Here is a 17,331-nt window from a genome sequence, read left to right as displayed (position 1 = left end):
AACATCTATTCGAAATACGGCCACGTCCGAGCAGTGCTGAAGTGCTCTAACAGATGATTGTCTTAACGACATAAATATGATGACGAGGTTGGCCTGGCACTGCTCCATTTATGTATACCTGTTCCGTATACGTTCAGTAATAATAATAATAATGGCAGCAATTACGAAGGTCTTCTAGATGACGAGGCCATTGATGGGGTGACTTGTTCTAGCGCCTTAGGCTCTTGGCGGCGAGCATGGCCTGGCGATGTTCTCAAACTGCTGTCGAATTACCGCATTTTGCTAGGTGCCTGGTTCACAAAGATAAGGACCTGCCCATCACGGCGCTCGACGTCAGAGTCCATCTGACAGTAACCGAAACCAGCAACTCGGTTAATATAAACAGGCCACGCCACAGTATTTGGCATTGTGTCAACCTTGGGATCACCACATAGAGGACCCGCGCCTGATTTGCTGGGCCTGAGGATTATTACACAAGAATCTAACTTTAGGGAGTACAATAACCGCATTCTTTCTTTTAACGAAAACGCAATTCCGTCCGCTAGCTATTCATAATGATTATTTGCTGCCGTTGAGCCGCGATTACTATGAGTGGCTCCGGCTTTACATTTGCCGACTTCTTTTGTCTGTAATTGATCAATGGGGACGTGCCCCTTGAGTCTGGCTTGGTATGTTTTGGCTACTTCATGGCGAATAAAGACAAGGAAACAGGGAATGAGAAAAGAAGGCACGCAATGGGAAACGCGCTCGATAGGCCGTCTTTGTCAATGGCTGTCACGTCTATCTATTTATAACAGGTGGTGAGTTGACGACGAGACCAGCGATTTTCCGTTGCATGAGACTCGAGCACTGCAGCGAACATTGTCAGCGAGCCATTACCGACGCCTGATAAGAGCCGCGTACGACGGTCGAAATGTATATTAGTGTACCGTTATATTAGGTGCTCCAATGGACCGGGAAACTTTTTTTTCGTTTTGCACATTATGTATTGTTAGACTAGCATCGAAACAGGTGTGGGACTGAGACTAAGCACACAAAAAGGATTCAGTTTATGGCATAACATCGATAAACACTGAACTCTAGGTGAAGAGTTTTCAAATCTAATATTAAGAGAAGCTTAATAGTAATCGTACCAGTGACTCTGCAAAAGTGAGAATAAGGCCGAAACCGGCAATGAAAGCAGATCAGTTTATAGGCAGGTATTGTAGTGTCAAATAGAGTTATGTAAAATGCTTAACTATTCTCGCAGTCAATTTAATAATATACGGATAGAAAGCTATCAAGTACTTATCGCAAAGCAAGCAGACTAAATAGGAACACTCCTAAATTACAGGCAGGTAACGTAATCTAAGACCACTGCAATGGCCGCTACTGTCATTATGGAACATAGTTAAATGAATGAACGAGTTCGCTTGTGAACTAGGGATCACATTTTGTTCCCTGTCGACCAAGGTCTCAAATAGACCTCAAAGATTTACCCATTAAGACCCAATTTCCTCCCATTTATCCCCTATGCCCTGTCATTCTAGCTGCTATGTATGAAACTACATTTCAGTAACTAACACGTCGAAAACAATATGAAGCAGCATTTTTAAAAACCGCTTAATTCCGTCTTTTGGCCGTAGTATGTACGTAAACCTCGTACGTAACCTTCCACGAGCTTTCATTTGCTGTCGCAACGTGGCTGCCCTACACTCTAGTGGACAGAGTTGAAGAAACGAAAAATTCTTAGACTTTAATGCCTTCAAGGTTCAATTGTTTCTACCCGAAAAATTGCCGAAACACTTTAAATGGCCATCCTACCAAAAGGTGCTTCAACAGGTTGTTGCGGTTGTACAACATCTGTACATATACCGTAGTTGGCGCTTCTGTATATATCCCAAGGCCTCGTCCTTTTATAACCCAGTTTGTTGTAAGACACGTGTTCGAATTTGGACATCTATGGTAAACATTTTGCGAAGACTTTTCTCACAACAAAATAGTTCTGCAATAAGGTAAGAATCAAGCAGGCCGGACGAGTGGCATAGAAAATCGAATTCATATACAAGCCCTCGCAGCCGTTCCAGTGACCTAGCGCTTTTAACGACCATTATCCAGAAGGCCGCAGCCACAAAATCCGTACTGGCTCGACCTTCACGCCTACACTGATGTGGAAAGCGGCCTGAAACCCTATGAATACCTTTTGAAAAATGCAGAATTCGCCACGTCGTATGGGTGAATATATTCCGTTTGCCGGCCTCAATACCACTTGAGAACTAGCTATTTGGTAGAATGTCGCAGATGCACTGGTTTGAGGAATACTGCATTGAAATATACTATCGATATGCGGGTCAATGCGCATTGAAATGGCATCCAGGAATATGGTTCAGATGCGTTCTGGGAGAAAAAATGGAAACAAAATTGATTTCTTTTTTTTTTTTCTTTGATAGTACAGCAACGGTCCAAAATTGCACCTTTTTTTTTAAATGTTTTTTTTTTAGATTTATTTCCGGATCAAGTCATCGGAAAGAGCCCCGATAACCTTCCTTTCCATTCGGATTACCCTTCTCCAGTATTGCCGCATTCTCTGGGTCTAGCCTTAAATGGATTTATAGATGTCACTAGCTGATATCATCAATCCCATCTATTAATGGGTCATGTTCACCATTATCTTAAACACCATCCATGTACGCTGCGCTATCGATAAGCGTATAGACTTGACATGCTCTAGATTGGCCAGTTTACGTACCATATGAAGTTTTATCGTCGTAGATGCTTTCAGTTAGCTAGCGGAGGGACCGACCACGACTGAGGAAATAGTCAGGTTTCAAGATATTCACATAACCTGGAACGATTGGCAGTCTAGCAAGGGATGTTTTTCCGCTAAGTTTAACTGAGAACTACAATCTACATTGCCGTTGTTTTACTCCAAGTCCGTTTGCCTACGTACAGTATCATTTTGAAAGGGCATAAAATAACACCAAGTGAGTTCTTTACGACGTCGTTGAAACTTCTCAATATCAATATACTATACAGCTGGGTTTAATATTGTCTTTGTTAATAATAATGTAATAAAACATGGTGTTTACAAAAGCTAGGACCTTTCATGAACATGCCCAGTGTCGAGAACAATCAGCTGTCGTTAGCCAACTTAAAATGTTCTAAGACTGTTGCTATGAAACAGGTTTTGATTAATTTGTGTATACTGTGTATAAAGAGTGTGTTAATTCCATTCATATAGTCTACTGTTAATGTTATAGATTGTAGACGCGCGCGACTGATGACGCTGGGAAGCCTATCGAGCTTCTTCGCTACGATTTACGTCCGCAGTGATTGCAAACCATGTTATATTTTAACGCGATTTACATCTGCATTAAATATGTGAAAATGATGATATAAAGACGTATTTGTTACACAAGCGGCCGGTCGATTTTGAGGACGTTCGTTCTTTATAGAGGCCATAAAAGTTATCAAAATAGACGCGCCACAATAATGATGGTGGGTCATAAATATTTTTTTTTGGATGTCACAATAGGCAGCTCTTAGAGATAAGCTAATTCTCGGAATATGAGAAGTGCGCATACAGTCATCCCTAAAAAAGATCTGCTAAACAATATTTCATAGAAAGCTAACGTGAAATTGAGCACTTGCCTGTTCTTGGACTGGAAATTAACAGACAGAGACCTTCTAGATGAACGTATAAGGGTAAAATGATGATACGACCCTAACATGGTTCTGTGTTAAACCTTTCTCCTCTACCATACCAAGCCTACGAAAATTTCGCCGCTACTTCACTTAAAAGTATCTCAAGGAAGTGCTATATTAACTAAGTTACTTGGAATTCTCTGATAATTCGTCATTGTTATTTGTGCAAGATTTTCGTTTAGCAAAGTATAGTTTTGTAAAAAAAAAAACAAAGTTTGGTATTTATTTTATGGAATTACGATGTCTCTGTCAACTGACCATAAATATATCCCTTATTTGAAATGGTACTAATGCTGCAAAGCAAATCTTGCAGTGCAAACCTCGAAGTGCCAAATGTGGCCACTATATACCTAACTGCATACAGTCACTATACGAGGTAGCCGGAATTTTTCCTGCGATATGATACTAACGTTGTAGTCTTGACGGTCACCGTTTTTCAATGCAACTTCTGTTTGACATTATAACATCTTTGATTTGAGGCCTAAACGATATACGTCTTCCTTAGTTGGTGTGAGCAGTAACTACGTATCAGGTGATACTGGCGATTGTAGATTCGTTAAAGTGTAGCTTCGTACGCTCTACGCAAAAAATCCTGTGTAGTCAAAGTTAGGCCAAGGCACTTCAAAGCAAGCTTGCATTGCACTTGAAGTGAAAACATCCTGTTTGGAGCGAGCCTTTCTTCAGTAAGGTGCTGGTTTCGGACGAAGGCACTGGTGAAATCGTTAAAGCATCGGTCAAAACAGGTCCGGATTTAGGCCTTGGGTGAAGCATCTGTAATGCTTAGAAACGATTAACATATATCAAGTGATCTGGCGTGCGAGAAATATATTGAACGGTATACAAGAGCAGTGTATACGAACGTAGCGGACTTATAACAATATCTTGAACCTAGAGATAGGTAATCTCAAGATTAAGTAACGGACTGCAGACGCTTTTGCAGAGACTTGCCTGGTATTGTAAATTATTTTCGTATTGCAGCTGGTACTTTCGATTGCTTAGCGCAATAGCCGCAACTTGCACTGTTTTTATTGTAGTAATACATCAATCCAGGAAAAGTTATTGGAATAATCATGCACATTAAAGTTAACCTAGAGCATGCTAATATTCAGTAAACATAGTACCCCATTATTGTGGTTCAGTCAATTAACATTTTTCAATACGTACATTCGGCAAAGGGTTTTTTCCCATTTTTCCGGGTTTTTGAAAAGCGTAGAGACCATTCTATTGTACGAAGGCTAATATGCACGTTCGGATTCAGACAGTTATTGATCTATTGCACGCGCACAGATCCCATTGAAAAGTTATTCAAGCGCTTTGCTGAAGCTCAATTAACCACGCACGCGAAAACCATATCGAGTATTTTCGCCGCCTGCAGCCAAACTTATTTTTCCCAGCAAGGTTCAGACTTTGATAGGCGCGGAGCAAATATTCTCTATGTTCCTTAATTTTAACCCTTCCATTTTAGTTCGTGCACACGCGACCCTTCACGAAGTCTATTGTTTATTTTTTTATTAATTAGAAAGTACTTCATTTTAAGTGACATTTCACTAGTATTTTAAGTATTCAACAGAGATTGATTTCGTAACTATAATTATCAATTAAAAGTTGAAGTCTGATACTGAAAGCCGTTGATTCCTTTGCTGTACCTGAGAGGAAACATATATTTTCGAATTTAGACAACCCTGTACCTGCATCGAGGACGTAATGTTGAACGTGCTTAAGCAGAGATCATTAGACCTACCCCGTTGTTCGGTGAAATCACTTCCTGAAAGATCTAACTATGTGGTTAGATAGTAGTAAAAAAAGCCGTCGCTACTGCACACGCCTCTCGTTTGACGTACACTGACCAGTTGTTTAGTGTTATACATCGCAGCGTATTCTGCATTTGTAGAGCCCTGTTCAACAATTGCTTACGCGTCAAAGGCGCTAACTGAAGTTAAGAGGCTAAAGTGATTCAGGTTGTGCACAACGATTTGTGCTTTCGTTATTAAATTTCAGATTTAAAAAACGATTTTTATTGAGGTTCCGTAAAAAAACACAGTACTTCGATGCTGTTGTTAGCACGTCGTTGATAGCACGCTGGAGCTGCGTCAATGGTGAATCTCGAGGTACTATTCCTACTGTTATTCGCTACTATGTTGAAGTGATGTATTGGCTAGTTGCAGAAATCAGCTAACTCGATCGTTTATTTATCGGCTTGAGTGGATCTACTTCTTATAGAGCTAATTTAATTTTGGACGGCACTAGGTCCAGTATGGTTTCCAACTGCAATGTTCGTTAATACAGCCTATCAGCTCCACTAGCGCTATTTGGTTTTCTTTGCCTAAATATGTGGAAAAAGACCATCGAACATAGTTTTCCTTATATCGTGGAATTCCGAAATGTAAGCCTGCGCTTCGCTAGTTTCGAACCCAGTTGAGGTGGATCTAGTTATTCCATTCACCCCATCTTGAATGGCCTCAATTATACCTCACGGGTCAAATCTGGGGTAACTAAATATGTAGTGTGCAAAAATACCTGGCATAAACGTACTGCTTTTTGTGTTTAGAGCCAGTTGTCTAATGCCAAATAAGTTTTATGTCTTGTATTGCCAGTAACTATTACTCTAGAAGGCCAGATCTCAACACGAACTGACATATATCCACACGCGGTTTCGAACCGGGACCGCCTCACATGTTTCTCTGTTGGGCAAACCGATACTTTACTATTTTACCGTGAACTGAAGTGCTACAAAAAAATTGATTTAAAAAGTTAACCTAGTTATTAAAAAAAGTTAGTTATATTACCGTCATAGTAGATAGAAGGCGTTTGAAGTTAACCATCTTTTCATAACTGCCACAATGTGGAACACGCAAATTCTGTGTTCCATCTAGAAAGTAACTTATGATCTGAAGCGCACTGCTGACGTTACGTATATCCACACAGACCGCCGCCTGTGCTGCCCGAACATGAGTATTTTGCAACTGCTATATCCGTAATAACAAACATATAGGGACGATGCTCATCGACGGTAAATGAAACAAATTCATTAAGGTTCTGTTGATTTTAGGTTGCTTCCCGGGTTCTGAGGCATAATCTGAAATGACCTTTAGGGTGTTTCTCGTTTACACAAATGTTGAGCTTTTTTTGGTAAGACATGCTTTGTCACTCAACCCGTACTCATAAAGGACAAATCTTGAGTTAACTTATATAATTTGAGGCCGACATATGACAGAACTGAAAATCAACCCTAAGAGCAGCTGGTCGAATGAATAGGTAATTCTAAATCACGCTATCTATAGCATCAGATGTTTTTTTTGTACGAAATTTACTATGTTTATAGTGCTAGCACCGTGATTTTGGCCGATCGCGCATAAGGTAGTTTATCTATCACTATTACCCGGCGAGTAATTTTCATTAACGGAGCGAAGTCCAGTCATCGATGAATAGTGAGCATCTATAGTATATTCATATTTTCTATATGATTGAAAGCGAACAAACCACTGCGTCCAGCGATAATATGCACGTTGTATTGAACCTGCTAAGGTCAAACGCCGACATTGACTGTGACCACGACATCATATATACCAGCAACCATACGAGTTCTCCGTAATAGACCGTTAGAGAGGTCTATCATACGGCGTATATGCACGATCTTAACCCTATAGCGGTTGAAGTTAGATTGAACCCGTAAATGTAGTAAATCTTGTTTAATGGTTACAGCAGTAAGTTTACGATCAAAAACGTTTTTCAAGCGACAGAGTCATTGATTCCTAGTCGTCATCACACGATGGCAGTCGGAGAGGCACGAATATGTTCTGAAAACTACCAGAAGCAAGCGATCCTATTGGCCGTATGCTGCGGTTAGGCTACTCCCGATGCCAGGTGCCTGGCTCACTGAGATAAGAACGCCACCCTCATGCTCGACGACGTCAGTTCCCACTAGACAGTAAGCGGATGGGGATGCTGGGACATTTACGGTGGTTCGGTTCATAAACCCATCATATTCGGAAGTTGCGTTTAACGCATTTGACGCAAAGCTGGAAATCAACCAGAAATAATATGCGGCCGATTCAGCAAACCCGCGACCCTGCAGAGCCGGACTTATGGAACTCACGAGCGTGGCTGTTTTTCTTTTCAGTAAGAAGCTTCGTTGTGCGTAACTGCAATGCAAAAACAGCGATTAATTAATTGACCAATTTAGGAACGGGCATAGTCGTTACAAAATCAGAGTGAACAGGGTCACAGATGTCATATTTATGTACACTCTCAGGCGGCTTTCCCATAGACTGTTAATCCCTTCACGCATAAGGAGGCCTATTGAGGCAAGCTTTTGATGCTACATCGAACGAGAAATAGTTTCAGGGACGCCTTTTTACAAAGGCAACAGCCGAGGGTGAAAACAAAAAAATGGAGGCCAGTTTTTCTTAAGCAAATTTCAGCCACCAAACGTGTTATCATGATTTAAACGATACACCATGTCGGCGCAGCCATCTTGCAAGATCGCATGTAAATAGATGTTGTAAGCAATACATCCGAGCTCCACACCGTTGGCTACTTGCTGCATTAGACGAAGTGTGTCTGCGCAAAGTTTCGAAGCTCGACTAATTAATGTTTTCTTAAATTTAGCAAGTAAATACGATAGCATATCAACGTCACGAAGATACCCGCTAGACGTTTCAGTCATGGATCCACTGTCCATTTCGTATGCTGCTTCGAGAACACCGACCAGCTGAGAACAAAGCATTCCGCGTCTGGCATACTTTTTGATATACTTATTTGTGATCAGAACATTCGGATGCACCAGCATCCTGCATGACTCATCACTTCGAAGTATGAATGCTAATGCAGTGCAGACGAACCTCCAGTTTGGCTACGTTGCATTGTTAGAAATGCGTGTTTCAGTTTCTAGCCACTGCACCCCTTCCATCTCAAAGTTTATTTCAAGATCATTTAGCAGTAACACTTCTAGTATCTGAGTTCGATAAGCAAACGTGTTATCATTGCACAATCATACAGTCCGAGCGAATTTGTTACGAAATCGACTAAACAAAACGCGTTTGGGCCTACAGATTTGCAAGATATTTATCGTCGATAGCTACTTTTTGAAAACGTAAGTTGCAGGTATAACTTTCTAATACACTAACATTGATTTTGTATGCATATGCAAAGGAGAGGCTTACCATTGGACCTTTATGATGACTGGGCGTCAGCCAAAAAGTGCTTTCGTTTCCCTATCGAACAGCTTAATAATTGTATTACGTATTCAATATGATAGCCTTCTGATCCTTGGCCAACTCTTGGTCCAGAGAGTCTCTTAGTAGTCAGCTCTTGACCTCCTTGAAGACTGCTCTCAGCAGGACGGAATACTTGATCGTACCTTGAGGTTTCGAACACCCTGTAGTTAGATATTCTGTTAGTAACCAGTGAGCAAGGCAGTCGCTTACCTTGACCTAAACCATACATCGCTCTTTTTTAGTCCATATAAACGGGCGTGAAATAAATTAAAACCAGTACTTTTAATGACCTGTAATTAATTCATACTAAGAGCCACTATCGCCCTTTTACAATATGTTCGCCCTGACAACGGTCGGCCATAAAAAACGAGATTCGCGATTATCAGTCAATTGAATTTCACTTATCCATCTTTACTGGTATCCATTAAAAGCTTCATACAAAAAGTCATACTAAAAACAACTCACGTTATATGGGTTGTACTGGTTCTATTGCATTTATAAAATTAATTTAGGAAATTTGCTAAGTGTCTTAATGATGGTATCATGGGATTCCAATTTCGTCCACGTCTGCAATACCTATGTGTACCATCGGGCCTAATTTCCTTGAAACTGAAAACCTAATTTCCTACCTAATTCACGGTAAAATACAATCACGGCAAAACGAGCACCGACATGTCTGCTTAGCTGATTAGTTCCTTTCTCCTTGAGAGTCGCAGTTAGTAACTCCACAAGTACAAGATACGCCTCCTCTAAAAAAACGGGTCCATTAGGACCGATCTGTACACGACTGCTCGTCAAAGGTGCTCACAATAATCGAAGGATCAATTATATATGTACCCTAGCAAAATAGTGATATGCGTAATATTTGCGTCACATAAAGCTAAAGAAGAAAGAAGAACCAGTCCTTTCCTATATGGGCTTCTAACTGTCTATAACTATATACACTGTCAGCAATAACGTAAAAATATAATGCAGATAGTTAAACAGCACCCTTTAGGCGAAGAGCTCTTTTTCCTAAAGATTCCTAAAGAAGTAGATGGTCCTAAAGAGCTAACTTAGCTCGAGAATGACACGATCGTGACAAGAAACTGTTAAATATGTCGTTGCATTAATACATGCGAAATTTGTTTTAGAAAAAACGTTCCGCTGCTTCACTTTTTCCGGCCGGGACAACTATGCAGGATCGGTCGTATGTATCAAATATAATTCATAAAAGCTCTCGGTCAAACACCGCTATTAGGAAAAAATCTTATATTTATAGAGACTTTGGAGCTATTGATCTACGTAAAGAAATCCTATGATTAGATAAATCGTACTTCTGAGTATCGGAGTGTTCTTCGAGCTGTTCGTTTAAAATGAAAAATTTTGAAACAGAATTTAGCCATCGTCGATTGGTCGTTTGTCCAGATAGGACATAAAATAACGTATCAATCGTTTATCTCGCCAAATTTTAGCCCACGGCTAAAAACTATTGCTGAAATTCGAATTATTTTTTGCGATTTTAGCTTGTACATAAGCAATATCTAGTATTTAACAAGTAAAACGCACGTCCCGAACCGACGATTAACTAATGATAATGATGAAAAGCATGCATTTCAGGATTACTAGACTGAACGGGAATTCAATTTATATTTATCCCTGATAAATACCTCCCCTCTTACCGTCCCGTCCTTCTCCATCTAAATTTTACCTTTGCATGCCACCTGTAATTTTTAGTGTTTCCAGAATAATACTACAGTGCTGCTGTTATACTTAACTAGTAAAAGAAGTAGCATTTATATTCGAATTCATTTTGTAAGGCAGCCATATTTTCATCACAGATATTTCCGCTCTGCATATGATGAGCCGAAGCTGCGTAAGGGTAAGATTTAAGTGTGAGTATGGATTCTGAGCTTTGTCTGGAATATTTTAGTTTTCTGAGCGTTCCGGGCAAAGTTATTTTCCGGTCGACTGCCCCTGTTCTATTGTGCTTCAAGCGACTTATCCGCCGCAGCTATCTTGGCTTCTACCTGCTGCAGTGGTAAACCTCCATTTACCATCTGGCAAGCGAACGAATTCCGATCATCGCAACCGGCGCTCTATGAAAAGCCGATAGCAAAAATTTTAACTTTCGCATAGCACTCCTGCTTCTACTTGTGGGAATATCCAACCCATACCTGCCGCCAGTAGTATATGCCTCGCATACATGTATGCATGGAAACAAAGAGAGGGAGAGACAAAGACATATTAAACATATAGGTAAGTATGTAGTAAGGATCTAACTGATAAAAAAACATGAATCGTAATTACACTTTTCTTTCAAGACTGAATACTTCCCTCAGATTTTAAGGAGAGTTGTTTATTATATTATTAGCTATAATTATAAGCTACTTTCGTATCCAGATCATTTTAGCTAGCTTCTGATGGAGCTGCCTGAAGGATCTACTGGAGAGATTGGAACCGAGGCGAACAGTTGAAAATTATTCGTTAATGGGTATGATCTGAAAGAACAGAAATAAGTTCTTGTTTTTTTTTTACTTTTCCTATTTCCAATAAGGTTCTTGAAGGCCTATTAGTAATATAACGAAACGCGAAATGTTACATACGGTGGTTTGTCAAGGCCAAAAGGTTATGCTTGGAGCCTGGTCGTAACCTAGCCTAACTGTACAACTTCTATTATTTTAAGCGGAAACTTACATTTCATTGAGAGATGTTTCATTTTCTCCGTGTGTATTCATTCCACCGGCCTTCTTAAATCTAATCTGGATCATGCATATGCGAGCTTAGTGTAAAATAATCCATTGCACAGGATTAGACGTCAACAAAAATTTGTCAAAATCCTATCCACTAAAGCCTTAAAAATGTTTAAAAGGTCTTTGGGAAATCTTTCTCGTACAAGGTTAGCGTGCGCAAATATAGAGCCAGGAACCTATCAAGGTCATGGACTGCTGCTCATCGAAAGGATTAAACTTACTAATCCTTTGACGATGCAGTCTTAGGGTCTTCTTACATCGACACTAAATGCCTTTCCCCTCCTGTAACTTTAACTTTACAAATACTCTACAATAAATGGCCATTAGTACATTCAGCTGTATAATAATATTTGCAAATAAATGCAATAAATTGCTTAATTTTAAGTTGATTCACTACAGAATATGTTGCCATTGTAACATAACTGCAACTTTCAGTAGCCTTACTTGATGGCTGCAGCAGTTGGTTGATGTAGAGTCAAGCGGTACGAACTAGGTGATGAAGGCAATCTTTATTAGCCTTACATATTCATCAAACCGTACACTAGATACCTAATTGATTGTAGACAAGATTATATCGCACCATTATGGTTCATTAGTCGTTAGCCAACAGCGAACCGGCGGCTTAATGAGCTGAAAGAGTATTGAAACAAGCTTTAATTGTTGTCTCCCATCTAAAGACCGAAGAATGATCAAATATCAATATGTCTTCCTCCTTTAGTAACCATATCAATAATCTCAATTCTTCCCGAATGGAAATGTGGCTACGCGACTATCCTCTAGTTTAGATAAGGCGTTAATGATGGATTCAAATTGTGCTCTATCACGCTTTAGCAACGAAAAAATGCTACTGATCCATCCGGGAATCTACACAGATAATCTGCTTTTGTACATAAATTCGTCTTCACCACCGGGCCCACAACCCTCTGATCTTCCTTATTTCAATCTACATGTAGTTGCTGGAACTCCTTCTATTCTTATTGGTATATCTCAGAGTTAAGTACACGATAACACTATCGACGACAGGTGATAGACGGCCTGCCGGCAGGAGCGCTAAAAGCCGAAAAAGGAAAGGAAAAACCGTACCGAAGTAGTCCCACGCCACGCAACAGAAACAGACCAATGGGTGACCGAGCCAATCGGAATACAGTCACTAATGTGGGATTTAGGTTAGCTACAGAAAGCTGTTACGCCTATGGGTCTAACTGCGGCAGGCGCAAATTGAGCTAGCTGGAAAGTACAGGGGAAAAGCATCAACGTGAGCTGACAGGATCCAGCACACAAACTAGAACGCTTTGAAGGCATGGGCTTCCACTAATCGACAGAATCTCATTAGAAGCGGCTGGCACAGAAGCCGAGAATCCTCAAGAATGCACAAGGAGGCCTGCAAGTGGTACGGATGGGTTTTCTTCGTCAGTTATCGCGCTGTAAAAAAAGCGTTCCCGGTTTCTGCCACTATTCGTCCCTCGATCGTCGTTTCCTCATGCGTCTCGTCAACGCCCATTTCGGTTTTGGACGTAGGCTCGGACTGTCGACAACTTTCCTTTCATTCTCTTTTATTTTGACTGTGATTCTTGCGGATACTCAATCTTTACATCCGCACACTTTGTCACGCAGATGCAGGCCTAGTCAGGAAGTAGCTGCTGGATGACGGCACAGTAGGGGAAGAAGGGGAAAGATACAGGCTAACGGAACAGAATCGCGGCGATTCTTATCCTCGCGCATTTTTAGCCAATTCCTTAGTAGGACCTTAGCCTTACTACAGGGCTCCCTAGAATCCGTCGCAACGGACGACGGTCCATTATACTATTATACACACGTTAATGAAAATATTATTACAACTTTACAGCAGCCGCTTCCCTTAAAGAATAAGTATCTATAGCTACGAAGTGTATGGACTTAAATGGATGAACTGGCCGCTGCCTCTACTCTGACGCTCTTCGAAGGAGCCCGCTTTCCAATTTAACTTGTTCGACTTCTCGTGGATTGGCATGAGGTCATTTATCCTTCGCAGTATGTATCGGCTTATTTACGACAAGATGGCGGTCGTAAAGATTTCTCCTCCGAATGCCTCCATCACCGTTGCTGCTTTTGGAATGAAATCCCGTTTCGGGGTTAATGGAAAGACAGGGTTTTGAGGACGAAGGAGTTGTCTGGCGGTGTTATGGGGTGGGTGGGTGTCAAATGAGCGATAGGTAGGGACAAGCCTTGACGGGATCCGGGAGAAGCCGATTAACGCGCTACTCGGTGATCGCAGAAGGAAAGGCAAAATATTAAAGGCCGAGATAGAGGTTGAGGAGCCTTGTTCCTGACCGCATCGGTATTGCTGCTGCTGCTGCAAGAAAGAATTTGTTGCTTGGCATTCTGCTTTATTGTTTGTGCTGGCCGTTCTTGTCCTCGAGTTAGCTACTAAGAGCTTCAGGTAGGCTATATAGTTCGCAAAAATCTTTTCCATGCTATAGTCGTCGTACTATTACCATGGAGATTTAATGTTTATACAAGACCTATGCTAGCTTATTCAACTTCAATATTCTTCAATAGGCTTCTGTTAGGAGATTTAAGGGTTTTTTTGTTCGACGTGAATGAAGCATTTTTTTTTTTTAATAAATAAATGGAAAAGAGTTCAGTGCGAGCGCTTCTCGTATACAAAAGATGTATAATGTAAACGGTTGCCTATCGGGGGATTTTTCCAGAAGTTTACTATGACGAAACAGGTTTCCATAATCCATTAGTAATTACGTCGTACGATTATTCATACGAAAGAACAGTACACTGCATTTCGATACATCGAAAACTACAAAGAAAGTAAGTGCTCATTATGAATGAGATGCTTATTATATTATTATGCTTATTATTTATATAATCTAACATAATAATATGTAGAGATATTAATGAAATTACTTATGGTAGCAGCGAATGCGCATGAGCAAGTTGTAATATTATAATTAAAACATCTGTAAGAAATGTAAAAGGAATCAAACAAAGTAATCGTCGAAACATGGCGCATATATTGTGGTGGACGATGGCGGCCATTTTCAGGATTCAGTAATAATCTGTCGGCTAATCAGTGCTAGGACCGATCCATGCAGGCTGTAGGTTCAGGACTGGTTGAAGACATACTGGGTGTGGCAATACAGGGCCGACCGTTTAAAGCAGTGATCAGGTAAGTTCAGGGACACAAATGCATAACAGATAACAAAAAAAGTTGATACAATGCTCGCGTCGACCCAATAAGAGCAGCTAAGCATCTAATGTGGTTCACGGTAATTCTGGACGTAAAACTCGAACGAATTAGTAAACGACCAATTGCAGGTACATCTAAATGCCCGAGTCAGGTATAGGTAGAAAATACCCAGGAAAGATAGTTTCCTCTGTAGCTGTACTATGTATGATACAGTAACAATGAGTGTAGTTTAAGAAGCACTAAGCGGAAGCACAGGTCTGGCTGCTCTGCTTGAACGTTCGAAAGCAATCACTATCCGTTTTCCTGAGGGAGTATATTACATTGTCGCTCGGTCCGAACCCCCGCTACTTTTTGCTTTAGGAGCCGCTCACTATTGCTGTTAGTTCTATGACTACCTCGATTGTCGCTCTGCTTCTATTACCAACGGCAGCACTTGCCTTCCGCACTCGTCTACTTTTGGCTGTTCGCGCTCTAAGCGAAAATCGCGACTGCTCACTCGCTATAGCAAGTTAGTGGCCGAGTCGGTAGAATCCTGTTTTTGCCCCCTTGCGCACCGTTGCTGACCCTCTTAGTTCTCGTATGAGCAATATAGGTCCCTTTCTCACAAAGTTTTTAAGTTCTCAAGCTAAACCGAGCTGGCCAGTGGTATCTAACAAAATCATTCAATCTAATGGAAACGTCGTCGGGCCTTTGGCAGACAACTGGTCAAAAGAGATGGTCGGTGGCCGTGAAGGCCGCTAGAGTAGTGGCTGAGGGTCACCTATCGGCGAAAAACGGACAGCAATTGAGCATTGAGCCAGCTAGCAACTGCCGGCTAAGCAAGCACTCGTCGTTTCAATAGTATACATCGGTAGTGTGCTACGCAGACGAACAGCTCAGCGCTACCAGTTGTTGGGTCAATGCAGCCCATAGACGAGCCGCGATCTAACAGTCTAGCTGATTTATCGACGTCACTCACTGAGGTTTTCCACCTGCGTCTTCTGAGTCATAATGCTAAAAACTGGTATTGTCTATCTTATATTTGACATACGAGGAGAAATAGAGGAACGCTTGCTCGATAGACTATTGGTTAACGGTAAACAGTAGGGGCAAGAAAAGAAGGCAAAAGGAAGTAGATAGGGGCGGCAAGGACTACGGGTTAAAACTTAGCGCACGTCACACCTCATCGCGCTGTTGCTACTGCTGAGTGCGTGGTCTAAGGAGGCAAGCAAATCGCTAAGATTGTGTCCAACCCCGACAAAGCCTTCTAAAGCCGACTACATACGAAGAATTGAGCCTTCGCCGGTAAACGCGGAATGGTTAGTTTTTTCTCGCCGTTCCCGTACTTGGTTTTTCCAGCTATTCGCGACCATTGGTCTGTACTCGAGTCATTTAGCTCATGCTGTTAGATCGTGTCACGTAGCTGGTAGTAGCTACACTTATTTTCGTAGTTACCGTCGGAGATATTCCGATAGATGGTTTGTTTTAGGTGCTTGTGTCGCACGCCCAGAACTGATTGGCGATACAGCTCGAGACCCGCTGACAGACAGATACACAGATGTACGTTTTAAGTAATAAAAACGACTACAGTGGGTCCTTGCCCGCCGAGGACATCAACAGTATTTGCAAGTGGATCGGGCAGGCAAACATAGCAACATCGCTGATTGGTCATAAGAAGACGGAGGTCGAGGGCCTGATAACGACTGCCAGGGCCAAAGAGTGTATTGCTGTGGAACTCAAACAAGAAGAAATTTCTAGTAGAAAAATTACGTGGGTCGACGTTCATTACAGTGAAGATTTGTGGTAGCTAATGGCTATCTAATAATAGATTATTTTGCAGGTTGATCTGCTAATGTTTTGTGGGTATACGTAAAGACGCTCTAACAACATGTAGGAAAGATGCTACAATTTGTTTTTTCGGTTTCAATTTTACTTTGCGATCTAATGGATTCATATCTGTTACAGAGGCTAGAAAACACCACTAACGTTTGCCATTGCCTGGCTTAAACCTTGAAAGACAAGGCAACGTCCACGGCACTATAGTTGAGCTACGTAACTTGTATAGAAGACCGTAAACCGGTTCGTTAATATCCTAGTTCCAGAACGATGTATCTCTGACTTTTTGATGTTTAAATGAGTTACTTATTTTGATAATGTGTGGTAGTTAAAAAAAAAAAAGGAGTCCAAGACAAATTCTCACTTTTCGGTGGCCGCCGACTATCGTGTGCTACTTTAACCTACTTTAACATAAACATGAGCTGCTTCAGTTATTTACTCTTTTAGGTATCTATTTAAAAGTGACAAACAGAGTAACCCCGTATCCAAACAACCGCTCTAAAAACTTGTGTAAGTTCGAATCAGGAGAAAATTAAGTTCGCTGTACCATAACGATTCCTCTAAATAATTACGTCCTTCCATACATTATACTTTTTTATACTGTAAATTAGAGATAAATAGCAAATATATACATTACTGAATCACGCACATTCGTTCTTGACTCTATATAGCCAAGATTGCATTTCTAGGAAAACCGTTATTT

The 17,331-nt window shown here is 41.0% G+C and overlaps 1 protein-coding gene across 2 annotated transcripts in view; it reads right to left on the bottom strand.

Moving 5' to 3' along the window:
* Positions 1 to 558: 558 nt before the first annotated feature.
* LOC111254451 (uncharacterized) overlaps positions 559 to 17,331 on the bottom strand; it is a 37,731-nt gene continuing 20,958 nt past the window's right edge. Inside the window, exons 5-6 of one of the 2 annotated variants that reach the window (XR_015316682.1) lie at positions 8,847 to 9,061; positions 559 to 7,826 (exon numbers count right to left, since the gene is read on the bottom strand). The gene's annotated coding sequence lies outside the window, so the exon portion shown is untranslated. The remainder of the gene's footprint in view (positions 7,827 to 8,846; positions 9,062 to 17,331) is intronic. The other variant, XR_015316683.1, reaches the window with a different exon arrangement.

Source organism: Varroa destructor, unplaced genomic scaffold, assembly GCF_002443255.2.
Source record: "Varroa destructor unplaced genomic scaffold, Vdes_3.0 BEIS01000007.1, whole genome shotgun sequence".
Taxonomy (NCBI): Eukaryota; Metazoa; Arthropoda; class Arachnida; order Mesostigmata; family Varroidae; genus Varroa; species Varroa destructor.
This window is presented reverse-complemented; position numbering and strand designations above follow the sequence as displayed.